Source organism: Pristiophorus japonicus, chromosome 1 (genome assembly GCF_044704955.1).
Source record: "Pristiophorus japonicus isolate sPriJap1 chromosome 1, sPriJap1.hap1, whole genome shotgun sequence".
In the NCBI taxonomy this organism is placed as follows: Eukaryota; Metazoa; Chordata; class Chondrichthyes; family Pristiophoridae; genus Pristiophorus; species Pristiophorus japonicus.
Genome location: NC_091977.1, coordinates 465,691,089 through 465,713,718, shown reverse-complemented (window position 1 = coordinate 465,713,718; position 22,630 = coordinate 465,691,089). Strand labels below are relative to the sequence as shown.

General features: G+C 50.1%; 1 protein-coding gene across 3 annotated transcripts in view; it reads left to right on the top strand.

The window, feature by feature from the left end:
• Positions 1-22,630, top strand: part of triqk (triple QxxK/R motif containing) — a 181,431-nt gene that overhangs the window by 76,515 nt on the left and 82,286 nt on the right. The window lies entirely within an intron of this gene.

The window sequence follows — 22,630 nt, the reverse complement described above, 5'->3', positions numbered from 1 at the left end:
GATCTGATTTACTCAAATGTTCAATAACAGCTACTCTGTACTATGTTCTAGGATCGTCTCATACTCTGATTCAGCTTGAATGCTCTATATCCCTTCTAAAATATACTTCTCCGCTGCCAATTCTTCTAATTATCAATTAAACCCAATCCCACTCCTGAAAGATCTGCTATCTCCACTCTATCCAAGCTGCGTACATTTAAAAGATGTTCCTTACCTCTATTCCATAAACCTCGGATTCCCATACAATCTAATCCTTTCTGCAACAGAAGGGAAAGTAATTTGAATGTGAAGTATTTGCGCTCGGGTTAGGTTTTGTACTTTAATACCTCATGAAGATCATGCACCTCTCAGTGAAAGTATACAAGACAAAATCATATTCTGCAGCAACAGATACACATAGCTGACATTCGCCATCCTCAGCTGTTGTGTACTCCGGATAGAAGGGAATTTGGTTCAATGGCTCCTCCTCTAAAGGAAACAAATTCCAATTTAGCTCCTGCAAAGCAGCATTAATTAGATTTACTTACCTCTGCAATTTAATAATTGTCCTTTTATCTACAAAGAAGGCATAAGTATAAACATAAACATAAAATCATGATTGGATAGTCAATCCTACTAACCCCCCCCCCACCCCCACCCCCTCTAATTTTCTCTCCTTCACCCCTGTGGGTGATGACTTGGGCATTATACGATTCCATTAGCACTGGCAGCTTCCTGGTACTCATCCAAGTAGGCATTCTTCAAATGTGAGTCTAGACAGTAAGTGCCAACAGGCTATTCCATAGGAAGCATCATAGCAGAGCCCAATTTTGTCCTTGTTCAACATCCACACACACACTATCCAGCAGGTGTCACAGGGTAGCAATCAGGAGCTAGAACACTGGCTGGTTTTCTCTGAAGCATGAGATACTGAAACCAATTATACCACCGCCACTACTGCTCTGATTGTATGAGATAATTTGAGACCATATCATTTAATGCAAGATGCATGAGTAGAACTGATGAATCAGTTGCTCACAAAGCTAGTTTGTACAGTGAATAAGAACTAGAACTTAGCTGGCTCTCACATTGTGATTTATAATACCTGTTGTGCCTTTATTAATTTTATATCATTGTATTTTGTTAGTAAGCAAAAAACAAAATTAGCCAAGTACATGATGCCAAACACAACCGTATGCAGTTTGTGCTACAATACTACGGATAAACATCTGGATTTTAATGAAAAAGTAGTTATTTAGCAGAAATCCCCTGCTAAGTATGCAGCTAACGGGAATTAATTCAGAATGTGTGTCCTGTCAGTATAATTTGTTTACTAATTTATATTCATTCAAATAGAAAGCACTTGAAATACCTGAGAGCCTACCTCTTTTGTTTCACTTGTCAAACTGTTGCTTGTATAGAATTGACTATTTTATTATAAAGTTGCAATGAATTGAGCTTAAAATACAAAAACAAAAACCTGAATAGCATTTTATATTCTGTCAAATATGCAAATGTGGTATTTTTCATCTGAGATGTTGTAATTGCTGTGCTCATGTCCAAAGCAAACAAAGATTATGACCTTGTATTTTTCTACTTGAGGCATTCCATTGTGCTGAAATACTGTCTAATCTCTTGAAAAGATGTACTGTATCTCAGAAATAAATTCACTCCAGAGAAAGAGTATGCTGAGCGAATTTCATTGTTTTTGTTTGAATGCATAACATTTGAATTAATCTATGTACAACAGTCACAAATTAAACTTTGATAGAACAGAAATTTTATTTTAATCTTTGGGAAAGCTGAAAGTAGCAAACTAATTAATAAAAAATAAGTAAGGCTGCCATTAACTATTTCTTTCTTAACTTTTCATTAAGGGTTATATTTTCCTCTGTGTGTGTAAAGCAGTTTTATAAACTGTCGTAAACCAGTGAGAATTTAGTAAAAGAATGTTTCTTTACCTTTACACACTGAATAAAATATACCCTTAAATACCCTGCAATCATGAACGTGTGTAATGTTTATCGCCTTAGTCCTATTTAAGGTGTTTAAGATGATTAAAGGAGTTTATAGGGTAGATAGAGAGAAACTATAATTCCTCTGGTAGAGGATTCCAAAACAAGGGGATAACCTTAAAATTAGAGATGGGCTGTTCAGGGGAGATTTCAGAAAGTACTTCTTCACATAAAGAGTAGCGGAAGTCTGGAACTCTTTCTTGGGGTTGGGGACATAATTTGAACATTTGCAGATGATACCAAGATCTGTGCAAGTGTTAGAACTATAGAAGATGCTCATCTGCTTCAGGCAGATCTTAATGTGTTGGGAGATTGGACTCAAGACCTAAAAATGATGTATAACTTAGATAAGTGCAGTGTTATGCATGTGGGCAGGGCAAATGCTCAACATTTGTACACCCTCCAGGTAAAGGCATTAAAGATGGTGGAGATAAAAAGCGATTTGGGCATTCTAGTGCATACATCTTTAAAGGTACATGAGCAATGTCGTGCTGCAATAGCTAGAGCAAATAGGGTGTTGGAGTGTATCCCCCATCATCATCATAGGCAGTCCCTCAGAATCGTGGAAGACTTGCTTCCACTCTTAACATGAGTTCTTAGGTGGCTGTATAGTCCAATACGAGAACCACAGTCTCTGTCACAGGTGGGGCAGATAGTCGTTGAGGGAAGGGGTGGGTGGGACTGGTTTGCCGCACGCTCTTTCCGCTGCCTGCGCTTGATTTCTGCATGCTCTCGGCGACGAGACTTGAGGTGCTCAGCGCCCTCCTGGATGCACTTCCTCCACTAGGGCGGTCTTTGGCCAGGGTCTCCCAGGTGTCAGTGGGGATGTTGCACTTTATCAAGGAGGCTTTGAGGGTGTCCTTGTAATGCTGCCCACTTTTGGCTTGTTTGCCATGAAGGAGTTCCGAGTAGAGCGCTTACTTTGGGAATCTCTTGTCTGGCATGTGGCCAGACCAGCGGAGCTGATCAAGTGTGGTCAGTGCTTCGATGTTGGGGATGTTGGCCTGGTCGAGGACGCTAATGTTGGTGTGTCTGTCCTCCCAGGGGATTTGTAGGATCTTGCGGAGTCATCGTTGGTGGTATTTCTCCAGTGACTTGAGGTGTCTCCTGTATATGGTCCATGTTTCTGAGCTATACAGGAGGGCGGTTATTACTACAGCCGTGTAGACCATGAGCTTAGTGGCAATTTTGAGGGCCTGGTCTTCAAACACTCTTTTCCTCAGGCGGCTGAAGGCTGCACTGGTACACTGGAGGCGGTGTTGGATCTCTTCGTCAATGCCTGCTCTTGTTGATAGTAGGCTCCGGAGATATGGGAAGTGGTCCACGTTGTCCAGGGCCGCGCCGTGGATCTTGATGACTGGGGGACAGTGCTGTGCGGCAAGGACAGGCTGGTGGAGGACCTTTGTCTTGCTGATGTTTAGCATAAGGCCCATGCTTTCATACACCTCAGTAAATACGTCGACTATGTCCTGGAGTTCACCCTCTGTATGTGCGCAGACGCAGGCGTCGTCCGCGTACTGTAGCTCGACAACAGAGGTTGGTGTGGTCTTGGACCTGGCCTGGAGACGGCGAAGGTTGAACAGCTTCCCATTGGTTCCGTAGTTTATGGGTCTGTAATGGATCCGTTAGTGAGGATCACGGCCTGCATGTCGTCATGGGGGCATCCAAAACGGAGGAGGACGTTCCATAGACCCTCGCGGTTGACGGTGTCAAAGGCCTTTGTAAGATCGAAGAAGGCCATGTATAAGGGCTGGTGTTGTTTTGTCACGCTGCAAAAATCGTGTCCGTTGTGCCCCATAGGGGATGAAATCTGCACTGTTTCTTAGGGAGGAGCTCCTTGGCCACAGGCAGAAGACGATTGGGTCTAGCGACGACTTTCCCAGTGGCTGATAACGGAGATTCCTCTATAGATGCCGCAGTCGGACTTGTCCCCTTTTTTAAAGAACGTCACGATCACTGCATCTCTGAGATCTCCCGGCACGCTCTTCTCCCTCCAGATGAGAGAGATGAGGTCATGTATTTGCACCAGTAGTGCCTCTCTGCCATACTTCAGTGTCTTGGCAGGGATTCCACCTGCTCCAGAAACTTTGTTGCTCTTAAGCTGTCTTATGGATTTTTCTACCTCATTCAGTGTTGGGGTTTGACTGAGGTGGTGGCGAGTAGCATGCTGCGGGATGGAGTCGAGAACACTCGAGTCAAAGGCAGAGTCTCAGTTGAGGAGATCTTCGCAGTGTTCCTTCCAGCAGGCTCTGACTGCCTCAGTGTCTTTGATGAGTGTTTCCCCATTCTTGGTCAGCAGTGGGGTGGGGGCTTTGGGTGTTTGGACTCTAGGTGGCCTTGACTGCAATGAAGAATCCTCGCATATCATGGCTGTCTGCCAGCTGCTGTATCCCCTGTGCTTTCTTCATCCACCACCTGTTCTTTAGGTCCTGGATCTTTTGTTGGACCTCAGCCTTGAGGCGTCTGTAATGCTGCTTTGCTGCTCCGGAGTTGGGTTGTTGTTTAAGGCTCAGAAATGCCCTACATTTGCGATCTATTAGTTCTTGGATCTCCTGATCATTCTCATCAAACTAATCCTGGTGTTTCCTGGTCAAGTAACAGAGTCTCTTTTTGCAGGTACTGGTTTTGGAGGCCTGGAGGGCAGACCAAGCGCTGTGAGCATTCTGCGTTTCGGGATCATCTAGGCACGCCAGGTTAGCTGTGAGGCGCTGTCTGTATAGAGCTCTCTTAGCTGGGTCTTTAAGTGCCTCAGCATTGACTTTTTTGCGGCACTGCTTCTGCTGCCCCCTCCGCTTTGGGGCTATGTTGATGTCAATGACGCATCGAATCTGTCCAGCAGTCGTCAACTCATGTCATGGCGCGGGTGATGCGCACATCCTTGCGGTCCCTGGCTCGGACGATGACATAGTCGAACAGATGCCAGTGTTTGGAGCGAGGGTGTTACCATGATGCCTTGTATTTGCCCCTCTGGCGGAACAAGGTGTTGGTGATGACAAGTTCATGTTCTAGACATTTTGTCAGGAATAGGGGACCGCTGGAGTTGGCTTTCCCTACCCCCGCTCTACCAATCACGCCTCCCCAGAGGGCTGTGTCCTTGCCGACCCTGGCGTTGACGTCATCGAGGAGGATCAGTTTGTCATCTGCGGGGACGCGGGACAGGGATTTTTCGAGGTTGGAATAGAAACCCTCTTTGATCTCATCTGTTGCATCGAGTGTTGGAACATACGCACTGACGACTGAGGCGCATTGATTCCAGGATAGGGTGAGTCGAAGAGTCATGAGGCGTTCATTAATCCCACAGGGGGAGTCTTTGAGGCGGTCGACCAGCTCGTTTTTGATGATGAAGCTGACTCCATGGAGGCGGCGTTCTTCCTCTGGTTTCCTTTTCCAGAAGAAGGTGTAACCTCCACCTTGTTCCTTGAGCTGGTCTTCCCCTGCCCGCCGGGTCTCGCTTAGGACGGCGATGTCGATATCAAAGCGTCGCCAAGTTCTTGGGTAACTACAGCGGTGCAGCGTTCTGGCCTGTCACTGTTGGGGTTGTCCATGAGGGTCCTGACATTCCAGGTCCCGAACTTCATGTTAGAGAAATGGAAGATGCCTGTGCGTGAGTTCTTCTAACGTGGGGTGGCCATTGCACACCAGCTACCACACGGGCTTAGCTGAGCAAATCTTGATCCAGTGGCAAGGGGTCCAAGATGACTGGAGACTAGGCACTGCTATATGGGCCTAATTGCCTACGGCGAGATGTTGGCCGCAGGCTTGGCGCTGAGTAGTGCCCTTGATGGTTGGTGGTCCGAGGCTTGGCAGACATTGCGAGGGTCTGAGTGGCCAATTATGAGTGTCCAAGACTGGGAATTAAACATACAGGGGTATCTGACAATTTGGAAAGATAGACAAGAAGGGAAAGGAGGTGGGGTAGCACTGTTAATAAAGGATGATATCAGGGCAGTTGTGAGAGATGATATTGGCTCTAATGAACAAAATGTTGAATCATTGTGGGTGGAGATTAGAGATAGTAAGGGGAAAAAGTCACTGGTGGGCGTAGTTTATAGGCCCCCAAATAATAAATTCACGGTGGGGCGGACAATAATCAAGGGAATAATGGAGGCATGTGAAAAAGGAACAGCAATAATCATGGGGGATTTTAATCTAAATATCGATTGGTCAAATCAAATTGCATGGAGTAGCCTTGAGGAGGAATTCATAGAATGCATACGGGATTGTTTCTTAGAACAGTATGTTACAGAACCTACAAGGGAGCAAGCTATCTTAGATCTAGTCCTGTGTAATGAGACAGGAATAATAAACGATCTCCTAGTAAAAGATCCTCTCGGAATGAGTGATCACAGTATGGTTGAATTTATAATACAGATTGAGGGTGAGGAAGTAGTGTCTCAAGTGAGCATACTATGCTTAAACAAAGGGGACTACTGTGGGATGAGGGCAGAGTTGGCTAAAGTAGACTGGGAACACAGACTAAACGGTGGCACAATTGAGGAACAGTGGAGGACTTTTAAGGAGCTCTTTCATAGTGCTCAACAAAAATATATTCCAGTGAAAAAGAAGGGTGGTAAGAGAAGGGATAACCAGCCATGGATAACCAAGGAAATAAAGGAGAGTATCAAATTAAAAACCAATGCGTATAAGGTGGCCAAGGTTAGTGGGAAACTAGAAGATTGGGAAAATTTTAAACGACAGCAAAGAATGACTAAGAAAGCAATAAAGAACGGAAAGATAGATTACGAATGTAAACTTGCGCAAAACATAAAAACAGATAGTAAAAGCTTTTACCGATATATAAAATGGAAAAGAGTGACTAAAGTAAATGTTGGTCCCTTAGAAGATGAGAAAGGGGAATTAATAATGGGAAATGTGGAAATGACTGAGACCTTAAACAATTATTTTGCTTCAGTCTTCACAGTGGAAGACACAAAAACCATGCCAAAAATTGCTGGTCACGGGAATGTGGGAAGGGAGGACCTTGAGATAATCACTATCACTAAGGGGGTAGTGCTGGACAGGCTAATGGGACTCAAGGTGGACAAGTCCCCTGGTCCTGATGAAATGCATCGCAGGGTATTAAAAGAGATGGCGGAAGTTATAGCAGATGCATTCATTATAATCTACCAAAATTCTCTGGACTCTGGGGAGGTGCCATCGGATTGGATAGCAGCTAATGTAACGCCTCTGTTTAAAAAAGGGGGCAGCTAAAAGGCAGGTAACGAAAGGCCGGTTAGTTTAACATCTGCAGTGGGGAAAATATTTGTAGCTATCATTAAGGAAGAAATAGCGGGACATCTAGATAGGAATAGTGCAATCAAGCAGACGCAACATGGATTCATGAAGGGGAAATCATGTTTAACTAATTTACTGGAATTCTTTGAGGATATAACGAGACTGGTGGATAGAGGTGTACCGATGGATGTGGTGTATTTAAATTTCCAAAAGGCATTCGATAAGGTGCCACACAAAAGGTTACTGCAGAAGAAAGAGGTACGCGGAGTCAGAGGAAATAGCATGGATCGAGAATTGGCTGGCTAACAGAAAGCAGAGAGTCGGAATAAATGGGTCCTTTCCGGGTTGGAAATCGGTGGTTAGTGGTGTGCCACAGGGATCGGTGCTGGAACCACAGCTGTTTACAATATACATAGATGACCTGGAAGAGGGGACAGAGTGTAGTGTAACAAAATTTGCAGATGACACAAAGATTAGTGGGAAAGCGGGTTGCGTAGAGGACACAGAGAGGCTGCAAAGAGATTTAGATAGGTTAAGCGAATAGGCTAAGGTTTGGCAGATGGAATACAATGTTGGAAAATGTGAGGTTATCCACCTTGGTAAAAAAAAACAGTAAAAGGGAATATTATTTGAATGGGGAGAAATTACAACATGCTGCAGTGCAGAGGGACCTGGGGATCCTTGTGCATGAAACTCTTTTGAGTTTATCTGCGAAAACATAAAACATTAAAGAGTGCCACCCGACCTGGGTGACACTCCAGACATTTACAAGGCCCTTTTTTTCCCCCCCTTTTTTTTGTTTTTTTTTTGTGTTTTTCTTTTTTTGGTTTTTTTTTTGGGCACTAAAATCACAATTTTTCCCCAGTGCCCCCTATAAAAGGGAAGGGGACACTAAAAGCACCGGCAATTAAAACAAATTAAACTTTAAAACGTAAAATCAAATTAAAATTTGGTTGCCGGGCGTGATGATGCACTCCAGTCCCTCCGGTGCCCACCTCTCGCGGAAGGCCGCGAGCGTACCGGTGGACACCGCGTGCTCCATCTCCAAGGACACCCTGGACCGGATGTAAGAGCGGAAGAGAGGCAGGCAGTCAGGTTGAACGACCCCCTCGACCGCCCGCTGCCTGGACCGGCTGATGGCACCCTTGGCCGTGCCCAGGAGCAGTCCTACGAGGAGGCCCTCGGACCTACCCGCTCCCCTCCGCTCAGGGTGCCCAAAGATCAGGAGTGTGGGACTGAAGTGCAGCCAGAATTTCAGGAGCAGCCCCTTCAAATAATGGAACAGGGGCTGCAACCTCGTACACTCAATAAAAAACATGGAACACGGACTCCTCCAGACCGCAGAAATTGCAGGCGGCCTGGGAGTCCGTGAACCGGCTTAAAAATTTATTGCACGGCACTGCTCCGTGCACCACCCTCCAGGCCAAGTCCCCGATGAATAGTGGGAGGACCCCTGCGTAGAGTGCCCTCCATCGGGGACCCCCGCCTCCTCCGGACGGCAAGATGGTGCGCCATGGCGTGTCCGGACGGCCGGCGAGGATGGCAAAGTTGAGGGTGTGCAGGAGCAGCCCGTACAGGAAACCCCTCCGCGCGGAACTGAAAGGCACGGAGGGGATTTCCCCGAGGCGGCTCAAGTTGTGAGGCGCCGGCCCCCGAGGGAGGTTCCGGGATTTGGCGCCGATGAGGAATTCCGTCCGGACGGGGGTCAGTTCGGACGGGATCTCCCCACGTGCTTGAGCCTCCTCGATACACCTAACGGAGTCAGGGCCCAGAGCTGTTTTTAGCGACTCGATGGCATCGGCCGCGCGGCGGACGTTGGCAGAATTTAGGCGCCGCGCCAGCGTGACTGGCGCCATCCAGCCCGCTCCTCCGCCATCGAGCAGGTCCCTGACCCTGGTCACCTCACCAGCCACAGCCCTCTCTTCCGACCGCCACATGAAGCCTCGGCCGTGGAGGTACGGATTCCCGAGCAGCGGCTCCTGCAGGACGGCCGCCACTCCAGCCGGCGGAGAGCTGCGCTTGGTGGAGACTTTGTTCCAGACCCTGATGAGTTCCCTGTAAAAGACAGGCAGCTCCCGGAGGGCGGTCCTGGCACCCCCCAAGTTCACAAACAGGAGCTGCGTGTCATAATTGAGGTCGAGCTGCTGGCGGAAGAAATACCTCGCCAGAGCACACCACCTAGGAGGGGGCTCGACGTAAAGGTATCTCTGCAGGGTCTGAAGACGGAAAGTCGCGAGCTGGGCGCTGACGCACACCAACGACTGACCGCCCTCCTCAAGCGGGAGACTCAAGACCGCGACAGAGACCCAGTGCTTCCTGTTGTTCCAGAAGAAGTCCACCAGCTTCTTCTGTATCTTGGCGACAAACGCAGGGGGAGGGGTCAAAGTGACCAGCCGGTACCACAGCATTGCGGCCACCAGCTGGTTTATGACTAGCGCTCGACCCCTGTAGGACAGCACTCGGAGCAGTCCTGTCCAGCGCCCTAGGCGAGCGGCGACCTTGGCCTCCAGCTCCTGCCAGTTCGCCGGCCAGGCTTCCTCGTCGGGGCTAAGGTAGACTCCCAGATAGAGGAGATGGGTCGTGCTCCAGGCAAAAGGCCTGAGCTCCTCCGGCAGGGAGTCCACCCGCCACTGACCCACCAGGAGTCCGGAACATTTCTCCCAGTTGATCCTGGCGGAGGACGCGGCCGAGTAAATCTCCTGGCACTCACGCATCCTCCGCAGGTCAGCGGGATCCTCTACCGCGAGGAGCACGTCATCGGCGTAAGCCGAGAGGACGACCTCCACGCCCGGCCCTTGCAGAGCCAGTCCCGTCAACCTCGTCCGCAAGAGGCGCAGGAAAGGCTCCACGCAAACGGCGTATAACTGGCCGGACATGGGGCATCCCTGGCGCACCCCTCTCCTAAAGCGAAGGGGCGCCGTCAAGGACCCGTTAACCTTAATCAGACACTCCGCGGCGGCGTACAAAAGTCGGATCCGGGCGACGAAATGCGTCCCGAACCCGAAAGCGCGCAGAGTTCCGAGCAGATAGTCGTGATCCACCCTGTCGAACGCCTTCTCTTGGTCGAGGGATAGGAAGGCGACCGACAGACCAGCCTCCTGGGAGCAATGGATGAGGTCCCGGACCAGATGGATGTTGTCGTGGATCGTCCGGCCCGGGACCGTGTATGACTGGTCGGGGTGAATCATGTGGTCCAGCACGGCACCAAGGCGAGCAGACATCGCCCTGGCGAAGATTTTGTAGTCCGTGCTGAGGAGGGAGACCGGGCGCCAGTTCTTAAGGAGGCGGAGATCGCCCTTCTTAGGCAGCAGGACGATGACTGCCCTGCGCCAAGAGAGGGGCATCTCCCCGGTCGCCAGACTTTCCCCCAGGACCCGCGCGTAGTCGCTCCCCAGGACGTCCCAGAACGCCCTGTGGAACTCCACGGTCAGCCCGTCCAGCCCCGGGGATTTTCCCCTCGAGAGCCGGGCGAGGGCACCGGTCAGCTCCGCCAGGCTTAGCGGAGCTTCCAGATTTTCGGCGCCCTCCGGGCTGACCTTCGGCAGGTCCTCCCACAAAACTCTACGCGCTTCCTCGCTGGACGGATCCGGAGAGAACAGAGCCCCGTAATATTCACGGACCCTGTTGTTGACGCCCTCCGGATCCGAGACGAGAGAGCCGTCGTCGGCCAGCAGCGTCAAGAGCTGCTTACGGACACTCTGCCTTTTTTCCAGCGAGTAGAAGAAGGGGGAGCCGCGGTCCAGATCCCGCAGGAACCGGATCCGCGACCTCACGAACGCGCCTCGGGACCCGACGAGCTGCAGGTCCTTCAGCGCGGCCTTCTTCGCTTCGTACACCGTCCGCAGGGCCGGGTCCTGGACGACTTGACCGAGACGGGCTTCCAGGTCGAGCACCTCTTTTTCTAGGCGCCCGACTCTGGCCGCCCGCCTCTTGGTCGACCCCCTCGCGTACTCTTGACAGAAGACGCGGACGTGAGCCTTGCCCACGTCCCACCATAGCCTCAAGGAGGGGAAGCCCCCCTGCTTCCTTCTCCAGTCGGACCAGAATCGACGGAACGAGTCCTGGAACCGCACGTCCTCCAGCAGCCGGTTGTTAAAGTGCCAGTACGCGGACCCCGTCCTCGCGCGGAGCGAAGCGAGCTCCGCCCACACCAGGTGGTGGTCCGAACACGGCACCGGCCGCATGGAGGCCGCCGGGACGCAGGAAACGTACGCCCGAGACACGTAAAGGCGGTCGACCCTAGACCATCCAACTCCAGGCCTCACCCAAGTAAAGGCGCTGGAGTCGGGGTGGAGATTTCGCCAGACGTCCACCAAGTCGAAGGACCCGACCAGGTCCCTCAACTTCTCCATCGCCGTCATGCACTGCGGGGCACCGGAGCGGTCCCTCGCCTCGAGGGTGCAGTTAAAATCCCCCCCGAGGACAATGCAGTCGCCGACGTCGACGGAGCCAAGAAGAGCGGACACCTCTTCAAAGAAGCGCGTTTGCTGCGGGCCGGGATGAGGGGCGTACACGTTCACGAGATGGAGCGGCACGTCCCCCAGGCGAACCGTTACGTGCAGCAAGCGGCCTGGCACGGGCTCCTCGACCCCCAAGATCTCCGGCTGAAAATGCGGGCCCAGCAAGATGGCCACCCCACTAGAAATGGCGGTGAGGTGGCTCATGCGGACCTCTCCTTGCCATTCCAGGAGCCACGTGGCTTCGTCTCCCGGAACGGTGTGGGTTTCTTGCAGGAAGCACACCGCATATTTCCCCTCCCGCAGGAGCGAAAAATTGTCAAATCTACGGCGTGCCCCTCTGCCGCCGTTGATGTTGAGGCTGGCTATGGTTATCTTCATGACAAAAGCATAGTGCAACCTCTACCTTAACCTATTGTGGGGGAGGGAGCGGAGTCTTTTGTTGAACTCCGCTCCCTCCGCAGCCCAGCGAGGAGTCCCTCGAGCTCGCGCAGCTCAAGGTGCTGCTCCTTTGTCAAGGGCCCGCCCGCGGCCAAGGTTTTAACGGCGGCGCGGACGGACCCCTTGATCAGCTCCGGCTCGGACCATTTTTCCAGGGCCAGTCGGGCTTGGTCGCGGCGACCCCGGCTCTGGGCCAAAAAGTCCCGGAGTTCCTTTGCAGGAACGAGGAGGGCCTCAGCGGCGGCCGCGAGCAGATCCACCGCCTCCCTGGCGGTGGTCTCTAGGTCTTCACCCGCGTCCCCCACCGAGTCCCCGTCCTCCTCCGGGAGGTGGCCGCCAGCAGCCGGCCCATCGACCGCACAAGGTACGGCAAATGAACCGGCCGCTCCAACCGGCCCTGGCACTGCCCCGATCCCACCCCCAGGATCGTCGGCAGAGGAGTCCCCACTGGGCTCTTTTAAAAATGGTGCTGGGTCGGGAAATGACAGCGGAAGGGGTTCCCCCTCCGCCCCAGGAACCGGAGAACAAGGAGAGACCCGGCCATAGGAAATCCCCAGGCCCTCCAAGTGCTCCAGCTCCAAAGTAAGGGGCGAGGGTGGGTGTTCCTCCCCCTCCCCGCTGCCACCCCCCGGCCCAGCATCTACAGTGTCATAATTATTTAATTGTTTTTCTGCCGGGTCGAGCGACTCCCGGGGGAAGTTGGATAATAGCTGGGCGGGCTCAGGTTCGGCCTTTTCGGCCTCGCCCGCCTCTGTCCCCGGGACGCCCGGCCCGGCGGCTACGTATTCCTCCGCGGTCCCCACGCCCCCCACGACAGGCAGATCTTCCACTCCATCCCCGGGAGGCAGAGGCTGGGCAGCCTCAACTGTCTCACCCTCCCCGGGGAAAGACTCCTCGCGCCTGCAGCGCAATTTGGGGGCGCTGGTGGGGGACGCGGGACACGCGGCGGGCACCGACTCCTCCACGGAGGGATGTTGTTCCCCCTCCGCCTCATTGGGGCGGTGCCTCTTTTTGTTCCTGGGGGCGCGCGGAGTCAGGGAGACCTCCATGTCTGCCGAGGCCTCCCGCTCCGCCCCCCCCTTTTCCTTTTCTTGCCCGCGCCTGGGCCCCTCTGTGGTGGTATTCAAGGGCCCGGGCACGGGCTCGGGGCACCCCGCGCTCGCCGGTGACTGGGTTGGGCTGAGCGCGGTGGTCAGACTTTCCGGCGCACCGAGGGGACCCGCCTCTAGATGTTTCTCCTTCTTCCGCGCCTTCTTTCCGCTCGGACGCTCTCCCTCCCCCCCGCCGGAGGCCCTGAAAACAAAGGCCTCCGACGATGCCCGCGCACCCATGGCTCCCGGCACGCGGACGCAACTAGGGGGAGGGGTGGCGGCAGCGCCAGCCTTGGCCGCCTTCGGTGGTTTGGCGGCCTTGGAGGCGGGGCAGTTCTTGCGAACATGCCCCACCTCCCTGCAGGCATGGCACCGCACGCCGTCCGACGTCCAGAAGACGCGGTAGGCAGTCCCCTCGTGCACCACATTAAAATCTCCCTCCGTCGTGTCCTCCCGCGCCAGCCGGACAAAGAGCTGGCGGCGGAAGGAGAACACGTGGCGCAGGCTGCTCTCCCTGAGGCCGAGCGGTATGGGGTTGATCCCTGACCTTACCTCCCCCAGTTGTTGTAGGTGAGGGAGGAGGAGCTCAGCGGAAACAAAGGGCGGGACGTTTGAAATGATGACCCTCTGCGCGGTGGCCTCGAGAGGGTCCACCGGCAGGAACGTCCCGCCCACCGTGAGCCCCTTTTCAAGGGCCAGGGACACCGCCCGCTCCGACCCCAGGAAGAACACGGCCTTCCCAGACATCTTGGAGGCTGCGACAATGGCCGAGGGGCCGACTACCCCAGCCATCGCCCGCACGCACTCCTCAATGCTCATTGTGGGGTGAGTGTAGCTCTTGACCCCGTGTTTCCTGGTTATAAGTCTGAACGGTGGCAGGGCAGCGGGTGGCGCAGGAGGTGCCGTGGATGTGGACACCGCCTGCGCATACGTCCTTGCTGGCCCTGCCACCGGCGTGGATGGGGTCGCCATCACGGGGTCCCTTTAAGGGCTACACCCACCCCAAAGTCACAGGCCTTAATGGTCTTTAATGGCCTCTTATGTTAACTGAGCAGAGGAGCCCTTAACGAGGCACCTCTCCCCTCGTTGACAATTGGGGAGAGGCCTTGCTCCCTCTGCTCAGTTGTCTTAATTGTTTTTTTTTTTAAAATTTGGAAGGAAAGGGTTCTCAGAGAGAGAGGGGAGAAACAGAGTAGCAGAGAAAAGAGAGAGGGGGGTGGGAAGGGGGGGGGGGACTGCGAGGGCAGGTCTCCCCTCGCAGCTGTGGGTGGGTGCACTCCCCAGATGGCAAAAACACAAAAGTCCTTGGGGTGGTCTTCAGGTGGGGGGAGAAGATGTCTTCACCTGGGGTAGCTGGAGCCACCAGGCACTCCTAACGATCTTTAATTGGGTAATTAATAACAATCTTCAGCCTGGTAGCTCCAGCTATCCCAGGCTAGGCAAATGTGGGGGGTGGGGGGGGTTCCAATTGTGGGGGGGGGCCTAGTTGTAAGCACGGCCCCCACGCACACTACCACACACACACACACCCCCCGCGATGTTCCGGCCCTCAGTGGTCTTCTTTCCTCCCCCCACCGATACAACAAAGTCTTTTGGGAAATGCACCCACACCCACCTGTAGAGTGTTGGGTCTCCCTCCTTCCACACTGGATGGTTGTTGTGGTCTTTTCCCCCTCTCTCCAACTCCTTGCAGGATGGTAAAGATGTAAAAAGTTTTCTTTTCTCCTCCTCTCCCTCTGGATAAAAGTTGAAGGTGAAGCCCCTTCCTTCCTTCTGTTCCTGGGCTGGTCTCAGGGCTCCCCAGGCAGGAGCTCAAGTTGCTAGCTGCTTCCCTCACTGCTCACAGCTCCAACTGTGCAGGACACGCCTCTACTGCTCCACGATTGGTCCTTGTGCATGAAACTCTTTTAGAGTCTACCTGTGAAAACATAAAACAATAACGGTGCCACCCAACCTGGGTGACACTCCAGACATTTACAAGGCCCTTTTTTTCCCCCCCTTTTTTTGTTTTTTTTTGTGTTTTTCTTTTTTTTGGTTTTTTTTTTTGGGCACTAAAATCACAATTTTTCCCCAGTGCCCCCTATAAAAGGGAAGGGGACACTAAAAGCACCGGCAATTAAAACAAATTAACTTTAAAACGTAAAATCAAATTAAAATTTGGTTGCCGGGCGTGATGATGCACTCCAGTCCCTCCGGTGCCCACCTCTCGCGGAAGGCCGCGAGCGTACCGGTGGACACCGCGTGCTCCATCTCCAAGGACACCCTGGACCGGATGTAAGAGCGGAAGAGAGGCAGGCAGTCAGGTTGAACGACCCCCTCGACCGCCCGCTGCCTGGACCGGCTGATGGCACCCTTGGCCGTGCCCAGGAGCAGTCCTACGAGGAGGCCTTCGGACCTACCCGCTCCCCTCCGCACAGGGTGCCCAAAGATCAGGAGAGTGGGACTGAAGTGCAGCCAGAATTTCAGGAGCAGCCCCTTCAAATAATAAAACAGGGGCTGCAACCTCGTGCATTCCATAAAAACATGGAACACGGACTCCTCCAGACCGCAGAAATTGCAGGCGGCCTGGGAGTCCGTGAACCGGCTTAAAAATTTGTTGCACGGCACTGCTCCGTGCACCACCCTCCAGGCCAAGTCCCCGATGAATAGTGGGAGGACCCCTGCGTAGAGTGCCCTCCATCGGGGACCCCCGCCTCCTCCGGACGGCAAGATGGTACGCCATGGCGTGTCCGGACGGCTGGCGAGGATGGCAAAGTTGAGGGTGTGCAGGAGCAGCCCGTACAGGAAACCCCTCCGCGCGGAACTGAAAGGCACGGAGGGGATTTCCCCGAGGCGGCTCAAGTTGTGAGGCGCCGGCCCCCGAGGGAGGTTCCGGGGTTTGGCGCCGATGAGGAATTCCGTCCGGACGGGGGTCAGTTCGGACGGGATCTCCCCACGTGCTTGAGCCTCCTCGATACACCTAACGGAGTCAGGGCCCAGAGCTGTTTTTAGCGACTCGATGGCATCGGCCGCGCGGCGGACGTTGGCAGAATTTAGGCGCCGCGCCAGCGTGACTGGCGCCATCCAGCCCGCTCCTCCGCCATCGAGCAGGTCCCTGACCCTGGTCACCTCACCAGCCACAGCCCTCTCTTCCGACCGCCACATGAAGCCTCGGCCGTGGAGGTACGGATTCCCGAGCAGCGGTTCCTGCAGGACGGCCGCCACTCCAGCCGGCGGAGAGCTGCGCTTGGTGGAGACTTTGTTCCAGACCCTGATGAGTTCCCTGTAAAAGACAGGCAGCTCCCGGAGGGCGGTCCTGGCACCCCCTCCTTGTGCATGAATCCCAAAAAGTTAGTTTGCAGGTGCAGCAGGTAATCAGGAAGGCGAATGGAATGTTGGCCTTCATTGCGAGAGGGATGGAGTACAAAAGCAGGGAGGTCCTGCTGCAACTGTACAGGGTATTAGTGAGGCTGCACCTGGAGTACTGCATGCAGTTTTGGTCACCTTACTTCAGGAAGGATATACTAGCTTTGGAAGGGGTACAGAGACGATTCACTAGGCTGATTCCAGAGATGAGGGGGTTACCTTATGATGATAGATTGAGTAGACTGGGTCTTTACTCGTTGGACTTCAGAAGGATGAAGGGTGATCTTATAGAAACATTTAAAATAATGAAGGGGATAGACAGGATAGAGGCAGAGAGGTTGTTTCCACTGGTCGGGGAGACTAGAACTAGGGGGCACAGCCTCAAAATACGGGGGAGCCAATTTAAAACTGAGTTGAGAAGGAATTTCTTCTCCCAGAGGGTTGTGAATCTGTGGAATTCTCTGCCTAAGGAAGCAGTTGAGGTTAGCTCATTGAATATATTCAAATCACAGATAGATAGATTTTTAACCAATAAGGGAATTAAGTGTTACGGGGAGCGGGCGGGTAAGTGGAGCTGAGTCCACGGCCAGATCAGCCGTGAACTTGTTGGGTGGCGGAGCAGGTTCGAGGTTCTTGATGGTCTCCTCCTGTTCCTAATTCTTATGTTCTTCTGTTCTTATGTTCTTATTAATGTTGGGGAAGTCCAGAAACAGGTGTCACAGTCTAAGGATAAGGGGTAAGCCATTTAGGAAATTGAGATTGATAAATTTTTGTTAAGCAAGGGTATTAAGGCATATGGAACCAAGGTGGTTAGATGGAGTTAAGATACAGATCTGCCATGATCTAATTGAATGGCGGAACAGTCTTGAGGGACTGAATGGCCTACGTTCCTATGTTCCTAATGTCTTGAAATATCCGTCTCTTGTTCGAAGTATGTTATTGTCTATGATGAGGTGAATCGAGCATAGACCAATAAAAGGTAGATTAGTCTAAACTTGAAAGAAAAGAAAGAAAGACTTCGATATATATAGCGCCTTTCACGACCACCGGACATCTCAAAGCGCTTTACGGCCAATGAAGTACTTTTTGAAGTGTAGCCACTTCACGCAGCAGCCAATTTGCACACAAGCAAGATCCCACAAACACCAATGTGGTAATCACCAGAAAACTGTTTTTGTTTAGTTGATTGAGGGATAAATATTGGCCAGGACACTGGGGATAACTCGCCTGCTCTTCTCAAAATAGAGCCCGGGGATCTTGCTTGCAACTCATGCTTTGCTTTTATATAAAAATGGAAAATATTGAGCCATATCCAAAATGTTAATCAATCTGTTTGTCTCTTCTTGACATGCTGGGCCTTAACAAAACGAAAGAAAGCAAAACTTGGATTTATATAATGCCTTTCATGATCACCAGATGTCTCAAAGCGCTTTATAGCCAATGAAGTACTTTTGGAGTGTAGTCACTGTTGTAAGCTTAAATAAAGGAGACTATAAAGGTATGAGGGGAGAGTTGGGTAAAGTGGACTTGGAAAATAGATTAAAGTGTAGGATGGTTGATGAACAGTCGTGTATATTTAAGAAGATATTTCACAACTCTCTCAAAATATTCCAGTGAGGAGGAAAGGGTGTAAGAGAAAAGATAGCCATCCGTGGCTAACTAAAGAAATAAATGACGGTATCCAATTAAAAACAAGGGCATACAATGTGGCCAAAACTAGTGGGAGGACAGAACACTGGGAAGCTTTTAAAAGCCAGCAAAGAATGACTAAAAAAAAATGATTAAGAAAGGGAAGATAGACTATGAAAGTAAACTAGCACAAAATATAAAAACAGATAGCAAGAGTTTCTATCGGTATATAAAAAGGAAAAGGGTGGCTAAAGTAAATGTTGGTCCCTTAGAGGACGAGACCAGGGAATTAGTAATGGGGAACATGGAGATGGCATAAAATCTGAACAAATATTTTGTATCAGTCTTTACGGTAGAGGACACTGACAATAACAATAGTCTAGGGGCGAGAGGGGGGAATTTAACACAATCACAATCATTAATGAGGTGGTACTCATTAAGATAATGGGACTAAAGGCAGATATATCCCCTGCACCTGATGGCTTGCATCCTAGGGTCTTGCGAGAAGTAGCGGCAGGGATTGTGGATGCATTGGTTGTAATTTGCCAAAATTCTGTGGAATCTGGGGAGGTCCCAGCAGATTGGAAAACTGCAAATGTAACGCCCCTATTTAAGAAAGGAGGCAGACAAAAAGCAAGATACTATCGACCAATTAGCCTAACATCTGTGCTTGGGAAAATGTTGGAGTCCATTATTAAAGAAGCAGTAGCAGGACATTTGGAAAAGCAAAATTCGGTCAAGCAGAGTCAGCATGGATTTATGAAGGGGTAAAAGTCATGTTTGACAAATTTGCTGGAGTTCTTTGAGGATGTAACTAACGGGGTGGATAAAGGGGAACCAGTGGATGTGGTGTATTTGAACTTCCAGAAGGCATTTGACAAGGTGCCACATAAAAGGTTACTGCACAAGATAAAAGTTCACAGGGTTGAGGGTAATATATTAGCATGGATAGAGGATTGGCTAACTAATAGAGAACAGAGAGTCGGGATAAATGGTTCCTTCTCTGGTTGGCAACCAGTAAATAGTGAGGTGCCGCAGGGATCAGTGCTGGGACCTCAACTATTTACAATCTATATTAACGACTTGGAAGAAGGGACCTAGTGTAACATAGCCAAGTTTTCTGACGATACAAAAATGGGAGGAAAAGCAATGTGTAAGGAGGACACAAAAAATCTGCAAAAGGACATAGACAGGCTAAGTGAATGGGCAAAAATTTGGCAGATGGAGTACAATGTTTTAAAGTGTGAGGTCATGCACTTTGGCAGAAAAAAATCAAAGAGCAAATTATTATTTAAATGGAGAAAGATTGCAAAGTGCCGCAGTACAGTGGGACCTGGGGGTACTTGTGCATGAAACACAAAAGGATAGTATGCAGATACAGCAAGTGATCAGGAAGGCCAATGGTATCTTGGCCTTTATTGCAAAGGGGATGGAGTATAAAAGCAGGGAAGTCTTACTACAGCTATATGAGGTATTGGTGAGGCCACACTGGAATAATGCATGCAGTTTTGGTTTCCAGATTTACGAAAGGATATACTTGTATTGGAGGCAGTTCAGAGAAGGTTCACTAGGTTGATTCCGGGGATGAGGGGGTTGACGTATGAGGAAAGTTTGAGTAGGTTGGGCCTCTACTCATTGGAATTCAGAAGAATGAGAGGTGATCTTATTGAAACGTATAAGATTATGAGGGGGCTTGACATGGTCGATGCAGAGAGGATGTTTCCACTGATGGGGGAGACTAGAACTAGAGAGCATGATCTTAGAATAAGGGACCGCCCATTTAAAACAGGGATGAGGTGAAATTTCTTCTCTCAGAGGATTGTAAATCTGTGGAATTCGCTGCCTCAGAGAACTGTGGAAAGTGGGACATTGAATAAATTTAAGACAGAAATAGACAGTTTCTTAAACGATAAGAGGTTATGGGGAGCGGGCGGGGAAGTGGAGCTGAGTCCATGATCAGATCAGCCATGATCTTATTGAATGGCGGAGCAGGCTCGAGGGGCCGTATGGCCTACTCCTGTTCCTATTTCTTATGTTCTTATGTAATGTAGGAAAGGTGGAAACCAATTTGCGCATAAGCTAGCTCCCACAAACAGCAATGTGATAATGATCAGATAATCTGTTGTTTTTTGTTATGTTGATTGAGGTATAAATATTATTAGGACACTGGGGATAACTCCCCAGCTCTTCTTCAAAATAGTGTCATGGGATCTTTTACGTCCACGGCACCTCCTGCAGCATTGCACTGGAGTGTCAGCCTAGATTTTTTGTGCTCAAGTCCCTGGACTTGACTGCACAACCTTCTGACTTAAAGGCGAGAGTGCTACCCACTGAGCCATAGCTGACTCTCAGATTGTGAATTCTTCCCCCTTACTGTTACATATCTTTTGCCCTCACTGTTGTAATGGTTTGATGGCTCTCATTGCCAGTTGCTGTCGCAGTCTTTAAAACCCGAAGTATCACCTAGTTACTACATCTTTACCCTATCTTTTTTTTTAACTCCTTTCAATCTTGGTGGTGTTCTGCACTGCAAACCTGGTGTTTCACCTTGGTTTTTCAGTTTAAAAGATACCATTATTATTTTAGATTTTCTGGATTTGTGGGTTTTCTTTTTTACTTTTGCTTTGATTTGATATTTATTTTACTGTTTTTTATGTACGAGCCATTGTCTTTTTTTAGTTAAATTTCTTCCTTAATTCTCCAGATCCGACTTGCCTAATATATCACAGACATATTTGGTAAACATTTCGGGCCATCAGATGATTATGATAAATCACATATTTTTCTTTATTTCAGACTGTTCTCCAGACCCCTCTTGTTTTGGGGGTTCTGTTGGTTAAATGGTTTGCGCTCTGTTTCTAGCAGCAAACTATTAAAAATAAGTTTCACCATTTTTATCATGGCATTAGTTTCAGAAAGGGTAAGTAAAGCTATTCAAGATGCAATACTGAAAATAAGCTGTCTAATCAGCAACACTATTGCTATTCTCTACTTCTCTCCCATATGCAATTTCTTTGAAAATTATTAAAAATAATAGCATGTGCAATTAATAGATTTATTTTGTTTTTTTTGAAAATTAAAAGCGAAATAAGAGAGAGAATTAAAAGCACCCATTAGGAAAATATTCATATGATTGTTCATAGATGCATATAAAGTTTAATTCATATTCTATATGAAAATGTTTTTAAATTAATTTGATAACCATTGTTGTATTATATCAATATTCAGTTATCATGTGCATAGAACTTATAGCTGAATGGTTGCATATTATTTCTTGATAAACCTGAAGTAATGATGCGACAAGAGTTAATCTGTCCTGATGCTGAATGTTGAGCCGCGATTTTGTCTACCGAGGTGGCGGGTTGCAACCCCGCTCCCGGCACCATCCCACTCTCGGAGAAGAATTTTACATTGTTGGGGCTTGTTAAGCTCGCCCTGCGAGGTTCCCGGCCAATGAAAAGGAAGCGGATCTGAAGATGTCATTTGATGACGTGTCATCAGCCGGTTTGCTTAAAGGGACCATGTCTACATGCATTTTGACAGTCATGCTGTCAGTGTTCTATAGCATTGAGGTGCTGCAAACACTGTCAAGCAGTGCACGCTTTATAATGGGGAACAAAGAAATGGCAGACCAATTGAACAAATACTTCGATTCTGTCTTCACGAAGGAAGACACAAATAACTTTCCGAATGTACTAGGGGACAGTGGGTCTAGTAAGAAGGAGGAACTGAAGGATATCCTTATAAAGCGGGAAATTGTGTTAGGGAAATTGATGGGATTGAAGGCCGATAAATCTCCGGGGCCGGAAGCAGAGAGTCGGGATAAACGGGTCCTTTTCAGAATGGCAGGCAGTGACTAGTGGAGTGCCGCAGGGCTCAGTGCTGGGACCCCAGCTCTTTACAATATATATTAACGATTTAGATGAAGGAATTGAGTGTAATATCTCCAAGTTTGCAGATGACACTAAACTGGGTGGCGGTGTGAGCTGTGAGGAGGACGCTAAGAGGCTGCAGGGTGACTTGGACAGGTTAGGTAAGTGGAATGCATGGCAGATGCAATATAATGTGGATAAATGTGAGGTTATCCATTTTGGGGCAAAAACACGAAGGCAGAATATTATCTGAATGGCAGCAGATTAGGAAAAGGTGCAACGAGACCTGGGTGCCATGATTCATCAGTCATTGAAAGTTGGCATGCAGGTACAGCAGGCGGTGAAGAAGGCAAATGGTATGTTGGCCTTCATAGCTAGGGGATTTGAGTATAGGAGCAGAGAGGTCTTACTGCAGTTGTACAGGGTTTGGTGAGACCTCACCTGGAATATTGTGTTCAGTTTTGGTCTCCTAATCTGAGGAAGGACGTTCTTGCTATTGAGAGAGTTCAGCGAAGGTTCACCAGACTGATTCCAGGGATGGCTGGACTGACATATGAGGAGAGACT